We start from the raw sequence: 17,409 nt of genomic DNA on the forward strand, positions 1-17,409 counted from the left end.
AGAGAGGTGATAGCTTCGATCTGTTCCGGGTTAGCTTAAATGCCCCTTTCAGAAACCGGAAAACCTAGCAATTTTCCTACAGGCACAACAAAAACGCACTTGGTCGGGTTAAGCGTCATCTTATAAACCCGGAGATTACCAAAGGTTTCCTTCAAATCATCATGCAAAGTTTCCTTCTTCCTCAGTTGAACCACAATGTCGTCCACATAATCATGAACTTCACATCAAATCTGCCCATTAATGCAATTCTGAACACAACACTGATAATCGCCTGTCAACTCTTGAACCTGAAAGGCATAGACACATAATGCAAAGCTCCAAAAGGCATGATGAATGTTGTTTTCTCCTGGTCCTCAATTGCCATCTTGATCTGATGATAACTAGAATAAGCATCGAGGAAACATAGACTCTCACAACCTGCGGTGGCATCAATGATCTAGTCGATGCGGGGTAGAGCAAACGGGTCAGCTGGACAAGCATTGCTAAGATCTTTGTAATCAACACACATACGCCAAGTTCCGTTCTTCTTGAGCACAAGAACAGGGTTAGCTAGCCACTGAGTGTCAAAAACTTCAATGATGAACTCGACAGCTAAAAGCCGGGACACATCTTCTCCTATAGCCTTACGCCTCTCCTCGTTAAAATGATGAAGGAACTGTTGGACAGGTTTCATCTTAGGATCCACATTAAGGTGGTGCTCAACGAATTCTCTCGGTACACCTGGCATGTCAGAAAGTTTTCATGCAAAGATGTCCCCATTCTCACGGATGAACTCGATGAGCGCACTTTTCTATTTGGGATCCATCCCAGTCCCTGTGGTGAATTGATAACCCACAAGTATAGGGGATCTATCATAGTCCTTTTGATAAGTCAGAGTGTCGAACCCAATGAGGATCAGAAGGAAATGACAAGAGGTTTTTAGCAAGGTTTTTCCCGCAGGCACTCAAATTATCGGTAACAGATAGTTTTATGATAGGATAGTATATAACGGGTAACAAGTAACAAGTAACAGTCAAGGATATTCTGGAGCTACCAGACCCAACTGACAATATCCATCTGCCACTGTCTGCTCAGGCCTTTGAGGAGTTTAATAAACTTCAGGCGTTGCTTACTATGGTTAATCTTCAAGATGGGTAAAATGATGTCTGGAAATGGCCTTCCAAGTCTGGGGACTACCAGTCTAGGATTTATTACTTGTCATGCTTTTCGGACACAGTGGTTGATACCATATTCAGGTGGATTTGGAAAGGTTCTTGTACTCTGAAGTTTAAGGTTTTTGGGTGGCTCCTTTTGATGGATCACCTAAACACTAGAGACATGATGGAGCTACGGCATTGGATTATCTAGGATGACACTTGTGTTCTATGTCACTTGGCATCACATGAGGACAGAACCCATCTCTTCTTCGCTTGCAATTTTAGCCAGCGTATCTGGAACTACCTGGGTATTTCATGGAATCCTCAACCAAACCAGACCACTTATGACATGGCTTCTGATGCTAGGAGGGATTTTGGACATCCTTTTTTCTCTGAGGTAGTGTTCACTGCCACTTGGAATATTTGGACACAAAGAAATGGGAAGATCTTCAGGAATGAATCACCTTCTTTCAGGGCATGGAGGAGGAATTTTTTGCATGACATTTCTCTTTTAGCACATATAATCAAATGTAAATATAGGAATAGTCTAATTTCTTGGATAGCTTCCTTACCCTAATCATTTCTTTTGTAAGTATTACTCTCTCCTCCTCTCTCTTAATTTTGTAACTTTGTACACTTTGGCTCTGTGGTTTAATAAAAGACTGTGTGGCTGTTGCCTTGCAGTACATAGTCAAAAAAACAAGTGTAATAATGGTGCAGCAAGGGGGACCAATCCTTTTTGTAGCAAAGGATATGCCTAGACGAACTCTTATATAAAGCAAAACACACCCGAGGACACATGGGAATTATTGTCATGTTAGTTTTCATCATGCTCATATGATTCGTGTTCCTTACTTTGATAATTTGATATGTGGGTGGACCGGTGCTTGGGTGCTGTCCTTACTTGGACAAGCCTCCCTCTTATGATTAACCCCTCTCGCAAGCATCCGCAACTTTGAAAGAAGAATTAAGATAAATCTAACCATAGCATGAAACATGTGGGTCCAAATCAGCCCCTTATGAAGCAACACATAAACTAGGGTTGAAGCTTTTGTCACTCTAGCAACCCATCATATAGGCACAAATCATGGTGAAGTTTCATGTAATCGACATTCACATAACACCACTAGAGGATAAACAACAACATACATCTCATCAAAATATCGAACGAATACCAAATTCACATGATTACTTATAACAAGACTTCTCCCATGTCCTCAAGAACAAATGTAACTACTCACAAGGCATGTTCATGTTCAAGATCAGAGGGGTATTGAATATCATTAAGTATCTGAACATATGATCTTCCACCGAATAAACCAACTAGCATCAACTACAAGGAGTAATCAACACTACTAGCAACACATAGGTACCAATCTGAGGTTCTGAGACAAAGAATGAATACAAGAGATGAACTAGGGTTTGAGAGGAGATGGTGCTGGTGAAGATTTTGATGTAGATTGACCCCCTCTCAATGATAGGATCATTGGTGATGATGATGGCTTCGATTTTCCCCTCCCGGAGGGAACTATCCCCGGCAGAACAGCTCCATTGGAGCCCTAGATTGCTTCTGCCAAGGTTCGCCTCGAGATAGTAGCGCTTTGTCCCAAAAGGTTCCTCCTTATTTTTTTTCTAGGTCTAAATGCTTCATATAGTAGAAGATGGGCACTGGGGACCTGCCAGGGCGCCCACAAGACCTAGGGATGCGCCTAGGGGGGTAGGGCGCGCCCCTAGGCTTGTGGCCACCTGGTGGGTCCCCTCTGGTATTTTCATCGCCCAATATTTCTTATACATTCCAAAATAATTCTCCATAAATTTTCTGGACTTTTGGAGATGTGCAGAATAGGTCTCTCAGATTTGGTCATTTTGAGTACAAAATTCCAGCTATCCGCATTCTGCCTCTTTATGTACATCTTGTAAAATAATAGAGAAAAGGCATAAGTATTGTACCATAATGTGTAATAATAGCCCATAATGCAATAAATATCAACATAAAATCATGATGCAAAATGGACGTATCAATTCCCCCAAGCTTAGACCTTGCTTGTCCTCTAGTGAAAGCCTAAATCGATAATCATGTCCACATGTTTAGAGATAGAGGTGTCGATAAAATAAAATACGAACATGAGGGCATCATGATCATCTTTAGAACATCAACATATATTGTCAAATAATTTCTTTGCTAAAATAACAATTCTTTCACAAGGTAAAGTATGAATCAAAAACTTTATTGAAAACCAGCAAACTTGATCTCAGTCATTAAAGCAATTACAATTTATCATAATATCGGAAAGAGTCAATACAAGTGCTTTTAATAGCAAGCCCACATACTCAACCATCTTTTAGTCTTTCATAATTCCTAACACTCACGCGATACTTATGCGATCAAAACCTCAATCGGACACAGAGAAAGATAGGGGCTCAGTTTCGCCTGCCAACCTTTTACCTCAAGGGTAATGTCAAGAATAATAATTTATGATAACCTAAATCCGAGTGGATATATATGTCTGGATCTTTCCCCAACACATAGTGCTTGCCAAAAAGAAAAAGTGTAAAAAGGAAAGATGATGATTACCATGACTCTTGTATAAAGGTAAAGGGTAAAAGTAAAATATAGGCCCTTCACAGAGGGAAGCAAGGGTTGTCATGCGCTCTTATGGTTGGATGCACAAAATATTAATGCAAAAGAATGTCACTTTATAATGCTGCTTGTGATAAAGAACTTTATTATGCAGTCTGTCACTTTTATTTCTTCCATATCAAAAGTTTGTATAAAGCTTATTTTCTTCACATTAAAAGATCATACATATTTAGAGAGCAATTTTTATTGCTTGCACCGATGACAACTTACTTGAAGGATCTTAATCAATCCATAGGTAGGTATGGTGGACTCTCATGGCAGAACTGGGTTAAAGGATGTTTGGATCAACAAGTAGTATGTTTGCTTGGTGCAAAAGATGTGACTAGCAAGGGATGAGAAGCAAGCTCAACATGTTGGAGGATCCATGAGAGTATAACTTCTATTTGGATATAAGAAAACATAACCCATTATGTTGTCTTCCTTGTCCAACATCAACTTTTTAGTGTGTAATATTTTAATGAGTGCCCACAATCACAAAAGGTGTCCAAGATAGTGTATTTATATGTGAAACCTCTCTTTCTTTATTACTTCCTATTAGTTGCAATAATGACCAAAACTAAGTTTGTAACCTCAACAAATTTTATTCATCACACTCTTTATATGTGAAGTCATCACTCTCCATAATATCATTATATAATATTTTTTACTTCTTTTTATTATTTTCCTTATTTTTTTATTTTTCTTTTCCTCAAGATCAAAGTAAGAAAGCATATCCCTCAACTCAAAACTAATCTTTATTATATAACTCATGGACTCGATTACATATATAGATCACAAAGCAAAAACTCACACACTAAATCATACTAAAAACTTTTATTCTACTAGATCAAGATATAACCAAAAGATTGAACTAAGAAAAACGACAAAGGTAAAGAAATGATGGTGATACGATATACTCATGTCTCCTCCTTTGGAGGTGATGGTGGTGGTGAGGTTGATGATGTAGGAAGCTTATCCTCTGTCTTCCAAGGAATAGGTTCACCATCATAAAAGGATGAACGAGTCTCTGGGATCCTCAAATCTACAGCCAAACTCATCCTCTTAAATCTATATTCACACTCATAGTTTTGGTTTTGCAGGTCATAGATCTGGGCTTGGAGATGCTCAATTTTCCCATGAATCTTGAAGATGGACTCTCTGATGTTCTTGGTGTCCAACTTGTTGTCACAGGTAAATTCCGTGATCATGGAGTGATTGGCGCTAAGTCCGTGTTCCACCATCCCTTAGCACTTGAAGACTTGCTGCTCCATTGCTTTGAGCCTAGTATCCACGCTTCCGGTCTTCCTTGGCCCTTGAACATCGTGGATGTGCAGCACCCCCTCACGCATCTCAATGGTTTGAGGGTGTTGCAGCACCTCCGCAAGATAGAGGTTGATGTTATCCTCAAGGAACTTGTCCTTCAGAGTGCTTGGGGACGTCATGACAATCTAGATCTGTCAGAAAAACGGCTCAAAACAAGAATAGAGGATATTGCCATGGTACGGTGGTCAAAACCTTTGAAAGATTATATAATGAATTTTTACCGACCAAAAGAAGAATTCCACAAGAAAACAGAGTCCGAAAGGCACACGAGGTGGCCATAACCCTGGGAGGCGCATTTAGGGGGGTAGGGCGCGCCCCCAAGGCTTGTCGCCTCCTCGTGCAATTTTCGGACTTTTTTTCCTAATTTTTTAGATATTCCAAAATAGAGTCAAATTGCTATTGCAAAGATTTCAGAGTCGGTTTACTTACCGTATCACGTACCTATTCCTTTTTAGGAGTCTGGAACATTCTGTTAAGGTTCCCTTATGTACTCCTCCAGTCTTCTGGTATTAATAATATTGGTTTCAATATTTATGGGAGTGCCTAAGATATAATGTTTGATTCTTTGCCCGTTTACCACCTTTAGATTGGAGCCCTTGGTGTTGTTCATCTTGATGGCACCGGAATCATAAACTTCCTCAACAATGTAAGGTCCTTCCCATTCAGATAGAAGCTTTCCTGCAAAAAATCTTAAACGAGAGTTGTATAGCAAGACATGGTCACCTACATTAAGTTCCTAGAAGGTTTCAAACCTGTAAATATTGAATCATACGATGGCACAACAGATCCCGTAGTATGGATTGAGGATTTCCTCCTCCACATCAAATACCTCCCACTAAAGCTCAAAGGACCAACACGGCATGGGCTTAACAACTTGCCAGCGGACTCCATTAGCTGTTGGGAAGATCTGGAAGCCGCATTCAGGGCACTTATGTTCGACCACCAGACGCCGATGACTTGAGCCACATAATTCAGCAGCCAGAAGAGTCGGCCAGGCAATTCTGGACTCGGTTCTTTACAAAGAAAAATCAGATCGTCGATTGTCTAGATGCAGAGGTCTTAGCGGCTTTCAAACACAACATCCGAGACAAGTGGCTAGCCGGCACCTTGGTCAGGAAAAGCCAAAATCTATGGCAGCTATCACGACACTCATGACCCGCTTTTGCGCGGGAGAAGACAGCTGGCTGGCTCGCAGTAATAACATATCAAAGAACCATGGTACCCCGGATACCAAGGACGGCAATAGCAGGTCACGTCGCAACAAACATAAGCGCCTCATTAACAGCGAAAATACTGAGCATACGATAGTCAATGGCGGATTCAAAGGCTCTAAACTCGGTCAGCGGAAAAAGCCATTCAAACAAAGTATGCCGGGTCCGTCCAGCTTGGACCGTATACTCGATTGCTCGTGTCAAATACACGGCACCCCAGACAAGCCAGCTAATCACACCAACAGGGATTGTTGGGTGTTCAAGCAGGCCGGCAAGTTAATTGCTGAAAACAAGGACAAGGGGCCGCATAGCGATGAAGAGGAGGAGCCCCGGCAGCCGCACACTAGATGACAGAAGAGGTTTCCCCCACAAGTGCAGACGGTGAACATGATATACGCAACCCACATCCCCAAGAGGGAGCGGAAGAATGTGCTTCGGGACGTATATGCGTTGGAGCGAGTCGCCCCAAAGTTCAACCCTTGGTCCTCCTGTCCGATCACCTTCAATCGCAGGGACCACCCCACTAGTATCCGTCATGGCGGATTCGCCGCACTGGTCCTAGACCCAATCATTGATGGATTTCACCTCACTCGAGTTCTTATGGATGGCGGCAACAGCCTAAACCTGCTTTATCAGGACACAGTGCATAAAATGGGTATAGACCCCTCAAGGATCAAACCCACAAAAACGACCTTTAAAGGCGTCATTCCAGGTGTAGAGGCCCATTGCACAGGCTCAATTACACTGGAAGTGGTCTTCGGATCCCCGGATAACTTCCGAAGCAAAGAGTTAATCTTCGATATAGTCCCGTTCAGCAGTGGTGATCATGCGCTGCTCGGGCGAACCGCATTTGCTAGATTCAATGCGGTACCGCATTATGCATACCTCAAGCTCAAGATGCCAGGACCTCGCGGAGTTATTACAGTCAATGGAAACACAGAGCGCTCTCTCCGAATAGAGGAGCACACCGCAGCCCTCGCAGCAGAAGCGCAAAGCAGCCTCTCAAGGCAATCAACCAGTTCGGCGCTTCAACGCCCGGACACCTTCAAGCGCGCTCGGAGCAATCGGCAAATAGACCGCCTGGCGCGATCTGAGCTCGCGTAGCAATGCGGCGGCCACCCCAAGCCCAGCCCAACGACGAAACTCGTGCCACGCATACATAATTACGCATTAAAAATACCATGGGCACAGATGGGGAGGGGGGCACAACTGCGACACGCCCCAAGATGCGGCTTAAACTGCACTAGGGGCTTACCGTTTGGTTATTTTTCTTTTTTTCAGGACCTTAATCTCTGGAAACACTGTCCGGGAGCACTATTGCCGAACACATGATGTAGCAACCAAGGAGGCAGATAACTACGTTATACCACAGAATTCCCAGGTGGACTACAGTAATGAGCGAAATATTCGATTTAATATCATTCCTCATCTTACCCTTGGAAGGGACATAGTCCTACTCTTTGCTTATCGCGCTATCTGTATCACTCTGCCTTAACGCAATTTTTTAAACAATGCATGACATTACGCCTATTATTGCATTCTTATTATATATATATATGTGTGTGTGTGTGTTCATTAATGACACCTTGCAACCATACACTTTGGTACGACCAATACACCAGGGGCTTACGTACCCCACAATACGGTGTGAAAAGTCCAAACACTTTCACAAGTGCGGCACCCCGAACTTATAGCATTATATGCATCAGCTCTGAATCATATCTTTGGTCAAATGTTGGGTTTGCCCGGCTCCTATGTTTTGGTACCTTACGTTCCGCTCTATCGGCTAAGGTAGCGCTAGGAGAACTACTGCGATTGTGCCCCGGTTCTGCTGGGTTTAGCACCTCAGTAGAGAAAGCTAAAACTGACTGTCATGATAAGGCGAGAGACTGGTCGCTGTTCGGCAAGGTTTTCGAGTCCCTAAAGACTTATGCCGCTTAGAGCGAGGGGACGGCCGTGTACGGCTTAAAGGCGTGTATCGCGCCCCAAATTCGGCCTTCCAAATACCAGGGGCTTTGCCGAAATTTAAAATTATAGAATTCTATGGCTCAGAGAGAGTGATAAAGCATTATTAGTCCGGTTGCCTTGTTCACTGTGCTGAGCACCTCCCTCGAAGGACCCAAACATGGGAACAAGAGTGCTTAGATTTATCCCGAACACCCCAGCACTCGTGGCATGGGGGCAGAAGCCGAGGACTAGCCATCTCTCAAATTGGATAAACAGCCAAACAGAAGGTAATATTTTAAATTCAAACAAGCGTTGCATAGCGCATATGAAACAAGTTTTCATAAACACAGGATAAAACGAGCAAGTTTGATTCAAATATTACATCTTTTGAACACTCATCCGCGATGAGATGGGCACCCGGCAGAACACCCTCGTAGTACATCTCGTGGTGGTGGTGCTCCTTGCCCTCCGACGGCCCCTCCTTGATTAGCTTCACGGCGTCCAGCTTAACCCACTGCAATTTCACATGGGCGAAAGCCCGACGTGCATCCTCAATGCAGACAGATTGCTTGACGGCCTCTAGCCGCGGGCAGGCATCCACAAGCCACCTCACCAGGCCGAAGAAGTTGTTCGGAAGGGCGTCGCCAGGCCACAGCCGGACTATAAAGCTCTTCATGGCCCGGTCGGCCGCCTTATGTAGCTCGACCATCTTCTTCAGTTGGTCGCTCATTGGCACCGGGTGTTCGGCCTCAGCATACTAAGACCAGAACAGCTTCTCCGTTGAGCTTCCATCCTCGGCCTGCTAAAATTGTGCGGCATCGGACACACTGCAGGGAAAATCTGCGAATGCTCCTGGAGAGCTCCGGATTCGGGTAAGTAATCGGCAATTTACTTTTACATGCTTACTTTGAATATAGAAAGCCTTACCCGCCGCTATCTTCTTCATTGCGTCGATCTATTGGAGGGCCTTTTGGGCTTCGGCCTTGGCACTTTTTGCACTCTCGAGGGCCGCGGCAAGCTCAGACTCCCGCGTCTTTGAGTCAAGCTCCAACGCCTCGTGCTTCGCCACGAGAGCCTGGAGGTCTTGCTGCACCTTACCCACCCGAGCCTCATGCTTCTCTTGCTCGGTGCGCTCCTTGGCTGCTTTATCTTCGGCCTTGGTTAGCGCTTGCTTCAGGGTCGCCACCTCGGTCGTGGCCCCTGGCAAACATACGATGATCCTGTCATTTTGCAATGGCGTCCTCTTTTATATATACATAGACAGGGTATTACTTACCCTTGTTCTCCTCGAGTTGCCTCTTGACAAGGCCGAGCTCTTTCCTGGACCCCTCGAGGTCTTGCTTCAGTACGATGACCTCCGCAGTCAGTATAGCGGACGCCAGCAGTGAAGCCTGCATATGCATATTGACATAATTATATTAGACTCCTGCGATATTATTTGATCCTCTGCTCGGCTTTTCTTTGTGAACACCGAACACAACATCAGGGGCTACTGTCTATGCAGTAATATTTCTACTACATTTTGAAACACTTACCTCAAAGCCTGTTAGAAGGCTGGCATAGGCTTCAGTCAACCCACTCTTGGCGGACTGAACCTTCTGGACCACCGCACTCATAACAGTACAGTGCTCCTCGTCGATGGAAGCACTGCGAAGCGCTTCCAGCAGATTGTCCGGCGTCTCTGGATGGACAGATGTCACTGGCACAAGCGTCTTGCCCCTCCTAGAAGGAGGCCGCCTACCCGAGCCTGGAACCGCTGGAGGTTCCGGTGTGGTGTTCGGCTGAGGGCCGAACTCGGAGCTCTCAGGGGCCCCGTCCCCTCGGCTCCAGGAGTACGGAAGGTTGCCTTGAGGCGCCTCCGGGACTGTCTCCCCTCGATCCGGAGCCTCTTGAGACAACACCTCGGCATCGTCGGCAGGATGAGGGGAGGTGGCGGTCGGGACAGGATCACTATCCATGTCCGACGAGCCCAGGGAGCCGTCCGATGATACATCGATACTAGCTCGTGGCGGCCTGCATAATTATGTTCGGCATTAGGGAAGATAGTGCAACAAAGGAATTCCATGAGTTACTCTTGTATCCGAATACTTACGATCTCCCCGGGGGCTTGGCCCTGGGCAACCACTCGTCTTCGCCTTCGTCGGCGGTGGTGGAACTGTCCAGAAGAAGAGTCCTTCCCTTCTTGGACCCGTTGGCCTCCCCAGTTGGGGCGGCCTTCCTTTTCTTGTCTCCCCCAGCCGGTGGGGGAGCATCTTCTTCTTCCTCCTCATCTTCAGGGGCGGAGTGTGCCGCAGAGTTATCAGATGATGAGTCCGATAACACCTGGCACCGGGAACTCTTTCGGGTTCCCTTGGCCTTCTTGGTCTTCTCCAGCACCTTGTAAGGAGCCGGAGTCAGCATCTCCATCAGGAGAGCGCCTGCAGTATCTTCGGGCAAAGGGGCCGGGCAGTTAATCTGCCCTGACGTCTCCACCCAGTCCTGTCAAAGGCATGGAGATTAGATCCCACACATAATTAAGCTAGGGAAAATAAATGTCCTACGGGACGTATTGAACTCACCGAACACGCTAGGCGCTTTGCGCTTAGTCCGCAGTCCTCGGCGAGAGAAGGAGGGACCTCGGCGCCCTTGAACAACACCTTCCAGACGTCCTTGTGCATCTTATCAAAGAGCCCTCTCAGAGTCTAGTGCCGGGCCGGGTCGAACTCCCACAAGGTAAAATCCCGTTGTTGACACGGGAGGATCCGACGGATGAGTATAACTTGGACTATGTTGACAAGCTTGAGCTTCTTGCTCACCATACTCCGGATACATTTCTGGAGTCCATGCAGCTCCACCGACGAATCCCATGACAAGCCCTTCTCTTTCCAGGAAGTGAGCCATGTAGGGAATCCGGATCGAAACTCAGGGGCTGCCGCCCATTTGGCATCGCATGGCTCGGTGATGTAGAACCACGCTGATGGCCATCCCTTTATTGTCTCCATGAAGGAGCCTTTGAGCCATATGACGTTGGGCATCTTGCCCACCATGGCTCCACCGCATTCTGCCTGTTGGCCTCGTACCACCTTCGTCTTGATATTGATGGTCTTTAACAATAGGCCGAAGTGGGGCCGGATGCGGAGGAAAGCCTCACACACGACGATGAACGCCGAAATGTTGAGGATGAAGTTTGGGGCCAGATCATGAAAGTCCAGCCCGTAGTAAAACATGAGACCACGGACGAATGGATGGAGGGAAAACCCTAGTCCACGGAGGAAGTGCTGAAGGAAGACTACCCTCTTGTGAGGTACCGGGGTAGGGACGATCTGCCCTGCAGCGGGCAGCCGATGCGCGATGTTCGCGGCTAAGTATCCGGCTCCACGCAGCTTCTTGATGTCTCCCTCCGTGATGGTGGAGACCATCCACCTGCCTCCCGCTCCGGACATGGTTGGATAAGGTTGAGGTCGGAAGTGTGGACTTGGGCGCTAGAGCTCGAGTGTGCGAAAACGGATGAGCAAAGGTGGAAGAAAGCGTGGATAGAAAGGTGAACCCTTATCCCTTTATATGGATGGACGAAGCTAAGCGTCCCCACTTGCCTGGTAAAACTCGCTTATCCCCCAAGCGCCGTAATTGATGGTGCGGTTGGGTTACCCACGCCCGTATTGATGAGAATCCCGTAATAAGGGGACACGATCTCTGCTTTGACAAGACGTGTCAAGAAACCGCCTCGCGTTATGTGTGGAGCTGGTTGAAGAAAAACGGTTCGAATAATCACCAGGCCATGACATAACGTCATGCTGCCAAAACAAGCCAACAAACTAGATATGCGAAAATATTATTCTCTCTACGGTGGTATGTGGAACTTATTTTGCATGGTCGGACACTATCCTCGTGTTCAAATTCTTCTGTGATGTATTCGGAGAAGGAACCCGCCTTGCAATGCCGAAGACAATACTGCATGCTGGACTCATCGTCATTGATGCCTGGTTCAGGGGCTACTGAGGGAGTCCTAGATTAGGGGGTCTCCGGACTGCCGGACTATCTCTATTGGCCGGACTGTTAGACTATGAAGATACAAGATTGAAGACTTCGTCTCGTGTCCGGATGGGACTCTACTTGGCGTGGAAGGCAAGCTAGGCAATACGGATATGGATATCTCCTCCTTTGTAACCGACCTTGTGTAACCCTAACCCTCTCCGGTGTCTATATAAACCGAAGGGTTTAGTCCGTAGGACAACAACCACAACATACAATCATACCATAGGCTAGCTTCTAGGGTTTAGCCTCCTCGATCTCATGGTAGATCTACTCTTGTACTACCCATATCATCAATATTAATCAAGCAGGACGTAGGGTTTTACCTCCATCAAGAGGGCCCGAACCTGGGTAAAACATTGTGTCCCCTGCCTCCTGTTACCATCCGGCCTAGACGCATAGTTCGGGACCCCCTACCCTAGATCCGCCGGTTTTGACACCGACATTGGTGCTTTCATTGAGAGTTCCTCTGTGTCGTCGCCGTTAGGCTTGATGGCTCCTACTATCATCAATAGCGATGCGGTCCATGGTGAGACTTTTCTCCCCGGACAGATCTTCGTATTCGGCGGCTTTGCACTGCGGGCTAATTCGCTTGGCCATCTGGAGCAGATTGAAAGCTACGCCCCTGGCCATTAGGTCAGAATTGGAAGTTTGAACTACACGGCCGACATCCACGGAGACTTGATCTTCGACGGATTCGAGCCACAGCCGGGCGTGCTGCACTGTCACGATGGGTATGACCTAGCTCTGCCGCCGAACAGTACCCCAGAGGCCGCGCCCGCATCAGCTCTGACCCTTAGCTCGGAGCCCACTGCGCCAACCGAGGATGGGTGGTTAGACACCGCCTCAAGGGCTGCAGTCTCAACGGTGATCGAGCCGAACACCAGCCTAACCCTCTGCGCAGCCCATGACTCTGAGGTGCTGGACTCTTTTCCGGACTCCGAACCATCCGCGCCCCTGCCAATCGAATCCGATTGGGCGCCGATCATGGAATTCACCACCGTGGATATCTTTCAGCACTCGCCCTTCAGCGACATTCTAAATTCACTAAGGTCTCTCTCTTTGTCAGGGGAGCCCTGGCCGGACTATGGCCAACAGGATTGGGATGCGGACGACGAAATTCGGTGCCCACCCACCACCCACTTCGTAGCCACTGTCGATGATTTAAACGACATGATCGACTTCGACTCCGAAGACATCGACGGTATGCCCGACGATGTAGGAGACGAATATGAACCAACGCCTATAGGGCACTGGAAAGCCACCTCGTCATATGACATATACATTGTGTCCGAACCTGTGTATGCAGGATGTAGGGTTTTACCTCCATCAAGAGGGCCCGAACCTGTGTAAAACATTGTGTCCCCTGCCCCCTGTTACCATCTGGCCTAGACGCACAGTTCGGGACCCCCTACCCGAGATCCGCCGGTTTTGACACCGACACCGAGCTTCAAAATTCTGAATAATAATTTCTCTTGAGAGGCCATGATTGGGGCATGAATATAACATGGACTTAAGCCTCCGCCAAGGTTGAGTGATACTTTCTCCTTCACGAGGCCAAACATTATATATATAATTCTGATCACGTGAAGTAAATGCATAGAATAACACTTCTGATGAAATTCCAATTTCAATCGGTTGTAGTTCCAAGATCCAATATCTTCACATAGCCTATACCATGTCAATGACTTTCCCTTCAATGATAAAGGGAAGACTTTCTTCTTGACCTAATCCTCGGGCAAACCGGCAATCCTAAATAATTCACAAACTTCATTCACATAGATTAGATGCATATCTGGATGTAGTGTTCCATCTCCCGCATAAGGATTAGCTAGCAGTTTATCTATCATACAAGAAGGAATTTCATAATAAATATTTTCAGTAGGTGCAGTAGGTGGAGGAGCAAATCTTCATTCTTCCGGTCGAGGTGAAGATAGCCCGAACAAACCCCTCAAAGGATGATTTTCCATAGTGACAAGTGGCAATAAATTTTAGCACGTAATATATTTTTTTCCTTACCAATTCCACTCGCCAAAGGCACTTCACTCCCCGGTAACGGCGCCAGAAAAGAGTCCTGATGACCAAAAAGTATAGGGGATCTATCATAGTCCTTTCGATAAGTAAGAGTGTCAAACCCAATGAGGAGCAGAAGGAAATGGCAAGCGATTTTCAGCAAGGTATTTTCTGCAAGCACTGAAATTATTGGTAACAGATAGTTTGATGATAGGATAGTTTGTAATGGGTAACAAGTAACCAGTGTAATTAACGGTGCAGCATGGTGTCCCAATACTTTTGTAGCAAAGGATAAGCCTGGACGAACTCTTATATAAAGCACAGTGCTCCCGAGGACCCATAGAAATTATAGTCAAGTTAATTTTCATCATGCTCATATGATTCACGTTCATTACTTTGATAATTTGATATGTGGGTGGACCGATGCTTGGTTGCTCTCCTTACTTGGACAAGCCTCCCACTTATGATTAACCCTCTCGCAAGCATCCACAACTACGAAATAATAATTAAGATAAATCTAACCATAGCATGAAACATCTGGATCCAAATCAGCCCCTTATGAAGCAACACATAAACTAGTGTTTACACTTTTTTCACTCTAGCAACCCATCATCTACTTATCACTTCCCAATGCCTTCCTCTCAGCCAAAATCATGGTGAAGTGTCATGTAGTCGATGTTCACAAAAGACCACTAGAGGAAAGACAACATACATATCATCAAATATCGAACGAATACCAAATTCACATGATTACTTATAACCAGACTTGTCCCATGTCCTCAGGAACAAACATAACTACTCACAAATCATATTCATGTTCAAGATCAGAGGGGTATTGAATATCATTAAGGATATGAACATCTGGTCTTTCACCGAATAAACCAACTAGAATCAACTACAAGGAGTAACCAAAACTACTAGCAACCCACATGTGCCAATCTGAAGTTTTGAGACAAAGATTGAATACAAGAGATGGACTAGGGTTTGAATGGAGATGGTGCTGGTGAATATGTTGATGGAGATTAACCCCCTCTCGATGAGAGGATCATTGGTGATGACAATGGCTTCGATTTCCCACTCCTAGAGGGAAGTTTCCCCGACAAAACAACTCCCTTGGAGCCCTAGATTGCCACTGCCCAGGTTCCGCCTCGAGACGGCGACGCTTCGTCCCAAAAGCTTCCTCCATATTTTTTCCAGGTCAAAACGCTTCATGTAGCAGAAGATGGGCACCGGGGACCTGCCAGGGTGCCCATAAGCCCTCGGGGCGCCCCCTAGGCTTGTCCCCCTAGTGGTTCCCCTCTGGTATTTTCTTCGCCCAATATTATTTATATATTCCAAAATAATTCTTCATAAAATTTCAGGACTTTTGGAGTTTTGCAGAATAGGTCTCTCAGATTTGCTCCTTTCCGGTCCAGAACTCTAGTTGTCGGTATTCTCCCTCTTTATGTAAATGTTGTAAAATAAGAGAGAAAAGGCATAAGTATTGTACCATAATGTGTAATAACAACCCATAATGCAATAAATCTCAACATAAAAGCATGATGCAAAATGGACGTATCATGAACAGCTAGGAAGAATCACTAGGGACAAAATCCACTTTCTGCGCATACTTTGCCGACTTCAACTTGAGTAGAGGGTCCTTCTCAGTAGTGGGATTCTTCAGAGGGGTCATATCAGCCTGATCAATGTTATGTTTATAAAACTTTAGCTCATCAATAGGACATGCCGACTCTGCATAAGTAGCATCTCCCTCTTCACATTCCAGGGCTGTCTTGTGAATTCCGTGAACTGTGATCGTCCCTTGTGGCCAATGCATCTTAAGCTGCAAATATATATATATATATATATATATATATATATATATATAACAAAAAGGATCCATGAATTTAGCATAAGCCGGCCGTCCAAATAGCACTTGATAAGGACTCTTGATCTTCACCACCTCAAATGATAGTGTCTCTGCTCTGTAATTATATTCATGACCAAAAGCAACTTCTAGAGCAATCTTTCTGATAAGGTAAGCCGACTTGCCAGGCACAACTATGTGAAATACCGTAGAACACGAACTAAGGTCCTTCTCTGTCAGAATCATCAATCGAAAAGTGTCATAATACAATATGTTAATGCTGTTGCCACCATCCATAATTACCTTGGTGAACTTATAACCACCCACTTGAGGGGCCACCACCAGGGCCAGATGACCCGGATTGTCAACTCGGGGTGGGTGATCCGCTTGGATCCAAGTGATCGTGTGCTCAGACCACCTCAAATAGCATGTCACCGCCGGCTCATCCACATCGACTGCCCGTTTACGGATCTTTCGGTCGCGCTTGCAAGTGCTCGTAGTGAGAACATCGTCTTGGTCACGTTTTAGCTGCTTAGGATTACTCTGATATCCTGATTGATTATGCTGCTACTGGTTACGTTGACCAAAAAGCTGTCTATGACCACCATGATTCCCTTGGCCTTGATAGCTAGAATTTGAGCTGCCACCTCCAAAGCCGGCTCCCTGAAAACCTTCGGAGCCTAACCCGCCGGGCGGCCCATTACTGTTACCATGGTGCTAATGAAACAACTTGTACTCCCACATGATATAGCAATCAGTCCAAGCATGACTAGATGGCTTGTTAGGATAACTGTGTTTAGGACATGGCCCTTTAAGGACTTCCTCATAATTATTGGCCTTCCCTCCATTATAAGGCTGCTTCCCATTGCGATGCTGATTTTTGTACAATGTATTGTTGTTAGCCACTAAATATGACCCGCCATCAGGGTGTCCGTGTTTTCCACCATTACCATGGTTATGATGATTGCCATTTTGAGTGGGGGCATTCTATTGCTGACTCTTTCCACTGCCGTTTTCTTGCCCTTGCCATATTAATCATCATCAAGCTAGGATCCTTCGTACCGTTAGGATCAACATATCTGGTAAGTACATCCATGAGGTTTTCCCATATCCATGCACTTGCGCTTAAGCCGCCCAAGCTTCTGCATAAAAGGCTGAAATTGACAATTCTTTTTCAAGAGCAACACAGCTTGAGCCGCCTAGATGTTATCCGAAGAGTGGATAATCACAACCCGTTGAGCCCAATGATGGGCCAACTCATGCTCATGCTAGACATAGTGCTGCAAATCAACAATTGTCATA

This window comes from Triticum aestivum, chromosome 4A (assembly GCF_018294505.1).
Source record: "Triticum aestivum cultivar Chinese Spring chromosome 4A, IWGSC CS RefSeq v2.1, whole genome shotgun sequence".
In the NCBI taxonomy this organism is placed as follows: Eukaryota; Viridiplantae; Streptophyta; class Magnoliopsida; order Poales; family Poaceae; genus Triticum; species Triticum aestivum.